We start from the raw sequence: 11,913 nt of genomic DNA, 5'->3' as shown, positions 1-11,913 counted from the left end.
CTGGTTAACTGTAATTGCCTTTCATTTATCCTTCCTTCGCCTCACTCTCTCTCTCTTTCTCTCTCTCGAAATGACGTATAGGGCGGGGATCGCACACGACACCGGTGCACGCAGGCTCGAAATAGCGCGGTAAAACATGAATGGACACGAAATCTGCCGCCCAGTTTGGTGAACGGTTGCAATGGTGTCACAAGTTTGACATATAACTGGCGACAATGTCAACGTGAACAGCTCCTGCACAAAGTGATCACGCCTTCAATACGAGCTACCGAAAAAAAGTTACCGAAAAAAAAAAAAACCACACAAGAGACGAATAAATCGCATTATAAGACGACTCTTGCACAGGAGAGTGCTTAGTGTACTTGGGAGTACTTCTGCCGGTATCGCTGATCATCGCCGCTTAAAGGCGCTAAAATGACGCGTGATGGACGCTCGCGCGATATGGCTAAAAATGCGAAAGGCAAGCGCGCTCCCGGCCAGGTGCTCGGCAACTATGGGAGTTCCAGATGCTTGGAAGGACACCCAATTAACTGGTGGGAAGTTGGCGGTACGACACCACCAAACTCCTTTTGAAAAATCTTGCTGTATTTGTTGTCTTTGTCTTGGCAAAGCCGTCTGAACGGACCTCTCCCAAGCAACGCACTCCTGGAAGGCCGGACGCCTGGCCGGGGGGCTGCTTGTACCCGTCTTATAAACCGGTGGGTGTTCGGTGGCAGGGATCGAACTACGGACCTCGCGTAGCCGAGCCGGGCGTCCTACCTGCTAGGCAACCACTGCAGTTGGCAGTCAGCGCTTGTCTTTGTAGTTTCCTGTCCTTGTCCAGGTGTGTCGATATGTCATCCGCAGTAACATAGAATACCAATTGCACTGGTCTCAAACCTTGTTCCATTAGGTGTCTCGCAAATTTCGATTATCTTCACACCACATAAAAGGAAACATTACCTCGGTGCCAATTCCACTTTCTACATTCAAATACACATAGAAAGTGGAAATGGTCTCATTACAAACAAGCGCTGAACCATCTAGTTTAACGCTGAAACCATGCGAATGAAATGTGTTGCACTTGTGAGGAAGGAGACCGGTAAAGAAGACAGGTGAGTTCTGCTTACTGTAGAAATCGAAATATAATAAGAAGCTGAGTGAACAATGCTGGAACCAGAATACAGACTTCATACGTTCTACAAAAAAATTCCTGAAATCGGTAAATAAAAACACTGAAACAGAAACGTTTAAAAATTTGTGATTCGACAAAAAAAAAAAAAAAAACACGTATCGCAGTTGTGTAAACTGCATATGTTAGAGTATCTGAAGTGGACGAAATGAGTTTACAGTTTACGTGAAGTTGTTACTGTGTTTACAATCGTATTGCAGAAGTTCTACTCACAATTAGTGTTACATCCCAGAGCGGTCTATAATAAATCAGTTTCGTTCACTTTAGATGTCTCAACAAGTACAGTTTACGGAAATGTTTTGTAATCTTTTATTGCTCAGTTACAAAGCTGTAAACTTGCTTCAGTCTCATGGAATTTGGAAATTTAAGAAAAAGAAACATTAAAATACAATTGATAGAATTAATAAAAAATATTATTCTTACAGATGAAAAACTCTTTTTTTAAATTTACATACAACAGACGTCATAAAAGGCAGTGCAGTGTATGCTGAGAAAAACGATTCCTGATTTCCTACGCATTTATGTAGTAGCTCCTAGGCAAGGCTTCCTCTTATTCCTCTGCCATGTGCTGGGGCTTTTTCCTTTCCTTGGCACACACTTTATTACTTTAACAGACTGCCAGTTACCTGCGCTGCGCAATGCTAGCCTAGCCCAACTCCGCTATCTATCATTTGCTTTCTGGTTGATAATTCGCCCTCTTCGTCTCTCCTAACGTTACACCAACTATATTTAGTTACATGGTTCTTTGCGAGGTACTTATTTTGCCATCTAGTTCCTTGTTATATTTTATCACAAAATATAGTGTTAAAAAGTGCGCAGTTCTCCCGGCCGTAAATATAAATATATATTGTTGCTTCGAGTGAATGATCAAACAAAATAACGTAGAACGATAATCTCTTTGAAGCAGATATTTTACGGATTGTTAACCGTAGCTATTTCTTGACCAGCCAGGCAGCCTGATCGTACTCGTACACGGGGTGATCATTTTTAAGTTCTACTGAATTTTTAAAAATTGCCTGTTCCAGATTACACATTTCTTGTCCTTGAGCTCTATTATTGCAGAGAGGCGGACATTACTTGGGAGACAAATCGTAACACATTTTCAACTAATTAACAGAAATTCACTAATTATCTTCGTAATTAATTACTTTACGGCACATATTGCAACATGCGATTTGTAGCCCGTGAGATTGCAATGCGTATTCACTTGGAATGAATTTCCAGAGTGACACCAGTTTGGAGATATGAACCATCAAACTGGTGTCATCCCGGAAATTCATCTCAAGTGGATACGTCTTGCAAACTCACTGGCTGGAATTCGTAAATTGCAATGTGCGCCGCATTGTAATTAATAATAATTACACAAAATGGGTTTCGGTTTCTCGCGCTAGTTATATATGTCCGCCTGTTCGAATAATAAAGCTCAAGGACAAGAATTGTGCCATCTGCCAGAGGCAATATTTAAAAATTCAGTAAAGCGGAAAAATGACCACTCCGTATAGTGCACATAGGTAATAGCAGCTTTCGATTGTGAAAGGGGGTTTTCTCTTTCTTCGAACATATCCACTTCTGGCATTAATGTTTCTATGCACAACCATTTTTTTGCCTGCCAGACGGACAGACAGACAGACATGAACTTTATTTGGTCCTGGGGAACTACGTGGGGACCCCCTGTGGGAAGTCCGTAGTAGTCGCTGGCCGCGTCCACTTAGGGGCAGGAAGACCGTGGTCCTCCGCCCTTTCGCAGGCCCTCTGGACAGCCTGGAGTTGGACTGAGAGTACGCTGTTTTTAAGGGCATTGTCCCAGTCCGTTTCTTTGTTTAACGGTGCGTTACGTAACGCAGGGCATTGCGAGAGCATGTGAGCCAATGTACAGAAATGCGCACCACAATCTGGACAGTGCCAGCTTGTCAGTTTTTTCATTTCACATGCGATTGATTACATCGTAAACGTGTGCGTCGTTTGGCTCGTTAATTCACCTTATATTAAGCGCAGGAGCAGTGCAAGAAACGTGGATGCAGACCAGACAAGGCACCATTCGAGCGCTCGTGCGGTGTCCTTATTGTCTCATTCCTTGCTTCGTGCGCTGTTCCCACCGTTGCGTTGCAACGCGAGTAAGCGATAATTGTCCCCTTATGTTTGGTTTGGTTTCCCTCTAAAAATGGCGGAAACGTCTCTCCGACGGGCGTCGTTGTCTTCCCTTTGTGCGCCTCTTGCTCTCGTCCGCCATCTTATTTCTCCTCGCCATTCTAATATGGCTGCGATCGCACAGCAGAATTTGTGGTATGCGATATCTTCGAGCAGCGCCTTGACATATTTAAAGTAACCAAAATATCAAATGACTTCCTATAGCGAACTGGCGCAAATTTGAGTCACTCGCTGGAACTTTCCCGGAGTGTCCCGACAACACCTCATCAATGGCGCAGGCTACTGCGTTCACCTACTTTAGTTCTGCATCAAGAGTGCGTTCACCTACTTTGGCTCTACATCAAGAGTGCATACTGTCATCTTATACACCGCCGGTGAAGCCTTCATCCCCCTTGTGGTGCCTGCGACAGCCTCAAGTGAAATTTACTATTCCTGCAAGGAATTACCAAGAAGGCCAATCATCCGCCGCCGGCTCTGAAGCAACTGACGCTCCTATTACTTCATATATATATACAGACGGTTCGAACCCACCTACCAGCTCAACTGCCGCATTCATCGTTCCAGCCAAGCAGGTTGCAGTTAAATTCAAATTGTCACATATGACCACATCTACGTCGGCAGAACTTGCAGCTCTCCATGCTGCTGTGACCTACGCCACCGAAGAGCCGGCACAGAAATGGATCATATTTTGTGACTCTAAGGCAGCTCTTCACCGTATCAAGTTTGCCTTACATCACAGAACTTACGAACAGATGATATCCGACATCAGGGAAGTACACCACCATGCTCTGGAAACAGGGCACAGCATAGTGTTCCAGTGGATTCCTGCTCACTGTGGCATCGTCGGCAACGACTTTGCTGACAGGGTTGCCCGGTCTGCCCACGAAGACACCCAGGCGCGTCCAATACCCTTGGCGAGGACGAACAACGCCAGGGGAACTTCGTCTGCTTGCACGAAAAAAGTCACAAGCTTTCTGAGGTTCAAGAGCCTTCAATTGCCGATTGCATAAGCTTGACGGACGGACGGACGGACGGACGGACGGACGGACGGACGGACGGACGGACGGACGGACGGACGGACGGATGGACGGATGGATGGATGGATGGATGGATGGATGGATGGATGGATGGATGGATGGATGGATGGATGGATGGATGGATGGATGGATGGATGGATGGATGGATGGATGGATGGATGGATGGATGCTATGAGCATCCCCTTTGAAACGGGGTGGTGGGTTGCGCCACCAAGCTCTTGTTATTATTTTGCCTAATGTCCTACGTTTATTTTTCAGAAAACACACAAATACAAAGAATTCCAACAATTCACTTGCTACGGCTACAACTGCCATCTAGTCTTACCGCGGCGAAACAAACTTGCTGTGCCGCTTGTGGCTGGGAGTGGCGTTCACGAACGCTCACTCATATCGTATGGGAATGGCCGAGAGCCCGATGTGCAGCTCCTGTAGGTGTGAGGAAACCATCGAGCTCCTACTGTGTACCTGTCCTCGCTACGACGTACAACGCCTCTCTCTCAGGACAACTTTAAACCGACTGGACTGCAGACCGTTCTCCGAGTCAAAGATACTCAGACCGTGGCTGCACACGTCACTGGTACAAAAAGCGATTCGGGCACTAGTACACTACTTGAAGTGCACCGGTTTAAGAGACCGCTTATAGTGTCCCTGTGCATCGTCCCACGTGTACTCAGTACTTACTCCCTCCCTCTTTTCCTCTTTCTATTCCCCCTTTCACTTACCCCTAGTGTAGGGTAGCAAACAGGACGCTCGTCTGGTTGACCTCCCTGCCTTTCCTCCCCTTGCTCTCTCTCTCTCTACTTTGGCTCTACATAATGGTCGTATCATTATCATCGTCATCAGGAGCCTATATTTATGTACACTGCAGAACGAAGGCCTCTCCCTGCGATCTCCAATTACCCCTGTCTTGCGCTAGCTAATTCCAACTTGCGCCTCCAAATTTCCTAACTTCATGACCCCACCTAGTTTTCTGCCGTCCTCGACTGCGCTTCCCTTCTCTTGGTATGCATTCTGTAACTCTAATGGTCCACCCGCTATCCACCCTACGCGTCACGTGAGCTGCCCAGCTCTATTTTTTCCGCTTAATGTCAACTAGAATATCACCTATCCCCGTTTGCTCTCTGATCCACGCCGCTCTCTTTCTGTCTCTTATGGTCGTATGCTGTATGTTTAATCGCGGACTTATCAGATATGCGCCATCGAACAATTTCAAATATATTTGTTTGATTTATGAAATCTGATGAAGACAAACCTGAAAGGTTGATGGGTCAATGATCATAAAGGGGGGGCCTGAAAATGATCATCAGTTTAGGATAGATTTGTAAATTACTGTTATCCGACATTGAAAATGCCAGTTCTGTCTCACGCAGGGACGTGGTAAGTCAGTGAAGCGGGAAAAGAAAAAGCGCTTGGCGTCGCGACCTTGAACTTTACATACTAGCTGCCCGTGTGACGTCGCCAGTTTGGACGCTGTCTGCTTGCGACTAAATAATATTCTATGGTAAGAAAAAAAATGAGAAAGAAAAAGGAAAAGAAAGAAGAAAACGTTCAACCTGACCAGGTTTGAAAGCTTTTTTCGCGGAATGGATCCAAACACGCAAAAAAAAAAATGCATTTAAATCTGACGTACCGGCGCTGCAGTTTGGCCGAGGGTCAACTTCAAGACAACGGAAAATTAAACAAATCTTAAAGCGAGAACTGTGACCACAGCATACCGAATTCATATTGTCACGTTGTAGTGACATTGAAGAACAGAGTGGGCAAAACTGTAAATCACTAAGCTAACTTTTTATTGGGTGAACTTGAGCCCACAAATGCAAATGACATTAGAGTGTTTAACGGAGCGCTTGCTGTCCGCTCCGCTCCGACCGGCATATGCTAGCAAATGCCAGAAAACCGCTTAGCGGGAACGCTATTGCACTTGCGCACAACGCTCATACCGTCAGCGGAACGAAGACCGCATCCCTCGCTCCGCTACAAAGCCGACTGAGCGGAGGGTGACAGCGTGTCTACTTGGCCTCTTCGTCGTTTTGCAGCCGACTTGATAGCGCGTCGCTCGCGTCTCGGCAAGACGCGCTTATGAAATGTGAAGTCTACGCAATTACCTGCAGTATCTCAGAACGTGAAATCTGAGCGGAGCGGAGCGTAAGCGGCGCTCTGCTAAAACTGTCTATTGAAAGCACAACGATAGCAGCACACACAGTCGGCGATCGTAGAAAATCTAGCGCATCGGCTTTTACACGTGACTCATTGAAGTTTCCAGCGTAATCGGTGGTGCCCACGTGCCTTCGACAAAATACTACTTCGATTCGCGCATAAAATCAGATTACGCGAGGTTCGGTGACAACAAACAACGGATAGAACCATCGATAACGTTCGAAAAACTTCCGATACATGCAGGCGTGCCTTGCGCCGAGTGATAACGTTTATAACAATTGTTAGCCGGTGAAAAGCGATCCCCGGAGTAACATAAACAAGTACATGTGTCAATATCAGTGTCATGCCTCTCTGACGGTTAACATGTGTATACCGCTTCTCTGTATGTAAATTTTTGATACGAAATTCGTTGGCAGCGCTTCGTTAGTCATGCGTCTGTGAAGGACTGGTTTCCCTTTATCGCTTTTGTCGCGCGCATCGCTTCAAACGTTGTATCCGCATATATTGGCTAAAAAGTATATCAAATAAAAAGTAGTAGTAAACACTTTATTTAGGTCCTGAGAAGCTAGGCAGGGGGGCCTGCTAGCCGTTGGCTAGTCCCATGTCGGAACAGAGAGGCCGTGCCTCTCCGCTCGTTCACGGGCCCTCTGGACAGCCAGGAGTTGGACGTCTTGTCTGGGATCTGTGATGGCTTTCGTCCAGTCTTCTTCTCGGTTAAAATCCTGTAACACAGGGCACTGCCAGAGCATGTGATTTAATGAGCAAAATTCAGTGCCACAATCTGGGCAGAATGGATCGATGTCGGGGTGAAGTTTGTTCAGAAAGCCCCTAGAGGGGTAGGACCCCGTCTGGAGCATGCGGAGCGTGCTAGATTGTGATCTGTTGAGCTTATGATTGGGGGAGGGAAAACTCTGCCTATCCCCTCTGTAATGTGATGTGATTTCGTGAAAAGTGACCAGAGGATCACGGTGGAAGAGCTCTCCCGAACTCACCCGAGACACCATCCCGTCACGGCATATGAAACCTCGCGCACGGTCGTGGGCTATCACATTGGGGTTCAGGTGACCCGGTAATACGTCTGATCCCATGTTTGCTGGGAACCAGACTATGCGATGAATAGTGTCTGAGGGGGGTCTGCCGTTGATAATCCTGGCTGCCTGAGTTTGGCTATCAATCCCGATGCGAACGCTCTAATTGCCGCTCGGGAGTCCGTGTAAACTGTAGTGCGTGTTGTATCAAGTAATGCGAGAGCTATAGCAGCCTGCTCCGCCACGTCGACCAATGAGGTCTTTAGCGAAGCTGCCGAGAGGAGATCTCCCCTGTCATCGACTATAACTACGGAAAACTTGTCGGAGCTCGTGTGTCGCGCCGCGTCAACAAAGGTCTCCGTTCTGGATAAGTTCTTTAGGAAAGCCCTAGCCCTTGCCAATCTTCGACCTTTATTGTGTTGTGGGTGGACGTTTCTTGGAAAAGGGTCTACAATAAAGGAATTCATTGTTTGATTATCAAGTTGCGTGGTTTCTCCCTGATTAAAACTAGGACGGAGGCCTGCCGCATCCAACAGCCTTCTGCCTGCTTTGGAGTTCGATAATCTAATAATTTGTGCTGATCTTTGCGCTTCCATTAACTCCGAAGTGGTGTTGTGTACTCCCAACTTCATGAGTTTCTCTGTGCTAGCCGTGATTGGAACACCAAGCACCTTTTTGACACTTTTGCGCATAAGCGTATCTAATTTATCTTTCTCTGTTTTTGTCCAATTGAGGGCCGCGACTATGTAAATGACATGGCTCATGAGGAAAGCATGGTGAGCCCTAAGGAGTATATCCTCGCCTATGCCGCCTTTCTTGTTGGACACTCTCATAATTAATCTGAGAATGTTCTCTGTTTTCGTGGTGAGATGAGCTATAGACTTTGCGTTGCAGCCCTTCGAGTCTAATAAAAGCCCTAGAATTTTGATAGAGTCTACTCTAGGGATGGTATACCCATCCCTGGTACGAACGCTAATGGGCACCTGATCGAGTGGGGTGAGTCCCCTAGCACCTCGTCTAGCCTGTCTGTACAGCAGGAGTTCCGACTTTCCAGGCGAGAGTGCAAGTCCCGTACCGTCCAGGAAAGACTCTGTAACGTCTAGAGCCTCCTGTAGAGCTTGTTCGACCGTCGCCTCCGATCCTCCGGGACACCAGATTGTAATGTCGTCAGCATATAATGCATGACCAACATTAGGAATTGTTGCAAATCTTTCCGACAATTTGCGCATTGCTATGTTGAACAGAAGTGGCGAGATAACTGCCCCTTGGGGAGTGCCCCTTCTTCCGAGTTTGAAAGACTCCGACACTGATTGCCTCAACTTTATGACCGCCGTCCTGCTCTCAAGGAAGGATTCAACGAAGGAGAAGAATTTAACTCCTAAGTTCAAGGCCGATATCTCCTTAAGGATGTAGTCATGTGTAATTGTGTCGAAGGCCTTGGATAGATCTAGTGCGAGTACCCCTTTTACATCGTTGTTTTGAGATTCTATGATCTGTGTTTTGAGCAGGAGCATGACATCCTGCGTGGAAAGCGAGGGCCTGAAACCCACAATATTGTACGGGAATAGCTCATTCCGCTCGATATGTCTCGATATCCTGTTATGCACTGCATGTTCCGCTACTTTGCTAATGCAAGAAGTAAGGGAGATAGGACGGAGGTTCTCCAAGCTAGGTGATTTACCTGGCTTGAGGATTAGGACCAGTGTGGCCTTTTTCCAACTGTCCGGTACGACACCCTCCTCCCATATCCTGTTTATCTCGTTCACTAAGGAATGAATGGCTTTGTCGTCCAAATTTCTTAAGAGCCGGTTTGTGACTCCATCGGGGCCTGGGGCAGACCTTCCGTTTAGATTATGCAGCCCTTCCCTGATCTCAGCTTCCGAGAAGGGAGCCTCCATCTCTGGGGCAGGCGCGCCCTCATATCGAGGGTGGGAGGAGCTTGAGCTTTGGTCCAGCGGAAGGTATTTGTTGGCTAGTTTCCTAAATATGGAGGCTTCTGAGATGCCGTCCATTAGCTCCTTATTAATAAGTCGGTATATGGCTAGTCTCTGATTACCTTTCGATTGTCCATCGTATAGGAGATGTTTGAAGAGGCTCCATTTACCTCCTTTTCGCATTTTCCCGTCCGCTGCCGAGCAGGCGTCCCTCCATTGCTGCTTATTTAATTCGGAGCAATGCTCCTCAATGTGCCTATTGAGCTCGGCGATCTTTTTCCGCAGTCTCCGATTGAGTCTTTGTGTTTTCCATCTCTCGAGGAGAGAGCGTTTGGCTTCCAGGAGACCCGCCGGGGTGGCTTAGTCAGCTAAGGCGTTGCGCTGCTGAGCACGAGGTCGTGGGATCGAATCCCGGCCGCGGCGGCCGCCTTTCGATGGAGGCGGAATGCAAAAACGCCCGTGTGCTTGCGTTGTAGTGCACGTTAAAGAACCCCAGGTGGTCAAAATTAACCCGGAGCCCTCCACTACGGCGTGCCTCATAATCAGAACTGGTTTTGGCACGTAAAACCCCAGAAAGAAGAAGATGGCTTCCAGGAGGTGAGCTAACCTTGCAACCATCCCTGGGGCATTAAATTCTGTGACTATTTCCTTGGTGGCCTTCTCGACATCCTTCTGGATCTGTACAAAAAGTTCACTGAAGGTGTCGTATACTACCTCATCTTCACCTCTTATTTTCCTAAAGAGGTCCCAGTCTGTGTATGTGTAGGTTTTGGGGGGAGGTGCTATTATTTCCATCCTGAGTTCTATTATGTAGTGGTCGCTCCCCAAGTTCTCCTGTAAGTTGGACCATTTCGCCTCCGCATTTCTAGTGAAGCTGAGATCAGGCGTCGTGTCTCTGGCGACCGAATTTCCCAGCCTCGTTGGGAAACGTGGGTCCGAGATTAGCGTTAGGTTTAGGTCTGTACTAGCTGCAACTAGATTGGCCCCTTTCTTTGTTCGTGCTACATAACCCCAAGCCGGGTGGGGAGCGTTGAAATCTCCAGCCACTATTAAGGGGTGCGATCTCGCGGTGGTTACGACTCTATTTAGGAGTGAGCGGAGGTTATGCTTATAAGCCGAAGGAGAGCTGTACAAGTTCAGAATGAAAATGTTACGTCGGATTTTGCCATTGGGGATGATTTCAATTAATTGTGCCTCGAGACCGGATCTCTTATCCGAGTTACAAATTTTGACTTCGTGCTCTTGAAAAGAGATATCTTTCTTGACAAACGTGGCGATACCTCTGCCATTTTCTCCCTTTTGGCTAACCGAACGGTAGCCCGATAGATTTACATTATCGCTGAGAGTTTCCTGCAACAGCAGGACGTGCGGCATTGGGCATGATCAAAACATATCAAATAAAAAGAAATGAGGATTGAACAGGAGGCTTCTCTTCTCTTCACATGTACAAATATTGCAGTATGGAGATGCATGCGAAGTTGAAACTGTTCGTCCTCTTAGTTTGCCACGAGGGCGTGATTTTGTTGTCCCCCCCCCAACCTCCCCCCCCCCCCTCCCCGCTTTCTTTCCTTTTTTTGTGTGTATGCCAAGTTTTTATTAGAATGTCTTCAAACCCTGTCTATGCAGGTGTCGCTTACTCACCGATAAAATCTAGAGAAGAGCACCGCGTCTACGTGCACGGATCCCAGCTGTGAGAAGGTCGAGCATCCCCATAATCACCGGCATCAGTGGTATCAACCGGCAGCACCAACAGTCTATTCGCTCAGCGAGGAGAAAAGGAGGTGCGGTGGGAAATACAGGCAAATGGGTGCGGGGCCGGCCCGGTCCGCGCGATTCGAGGTTCCAGCCGCGAACCCGCCCGCTCTGGAACCGCGGAGCCATGACGCAACCTCGAGCGTAGACCCCCATCGGAAGAGCGCGCGGCGCGCACCTGTGGCTCTCGGCGGCGGCGGGACAAAAAAGGGCGACGACGCATCCCGCGAACCTCGCGCACCCGCCTGTGGGGGCCCTTCCCTACTCGTTCCTGTCCTCGCTTCGGCCGTTTTCAGCTGCACACCGGCCGGTGCATCAGCAGCGGGTGGTTAGCGCGCGCGAGATGGAGAGACAGTGGACAGGTGGAGGAGGAGTGGTTGACGCAGTCCTGGCGGGGGGCCTCCCAACCGCCGCCGGTGCGTCGTTGTCCCCTTTGTGCGCCGCACACGGGCCCGAGCGCCTCCTCTTCGACGTGCGCGCGAGCGTCCGTGGACGACGCGAGAGAGAGCGTTGTCGTCGCGGGAGGCCCAGGGAGGCGCACGTGCGACCGCCGACCGCGTCGTCGAGACCCTCACGCGCGGGTTACCGCTCTCTCTCTCTCGCGAGGGTCAGCCCCTGGTCTTCTTCGCGCTCGTTTCGTTGACGCGTTCGCGGAAAAAAAAAAAACGTGGCCGGCCACGCGGACT

The sequence above is a fragment of the Dermacentor silvarum genome, chromosome 2 (assembly GCF_013339745.2).
Source record: "Dermacentor silvarum isolate Dsil-2018 chromosome 2, BIME_Dsil_1.4, whole genome shotgun sequence".
In the NCBI taxonomy this organism is placed as follows: domain Eukaryota; kingdom Metazoa; phylum Arthropoda; class Arachnida; order Ixodida; family Ixodidae; genus Dermacentor; species Dermacentor silvarum.
This window is presented reverse-complemented; position numbering follows the sequence as displayed.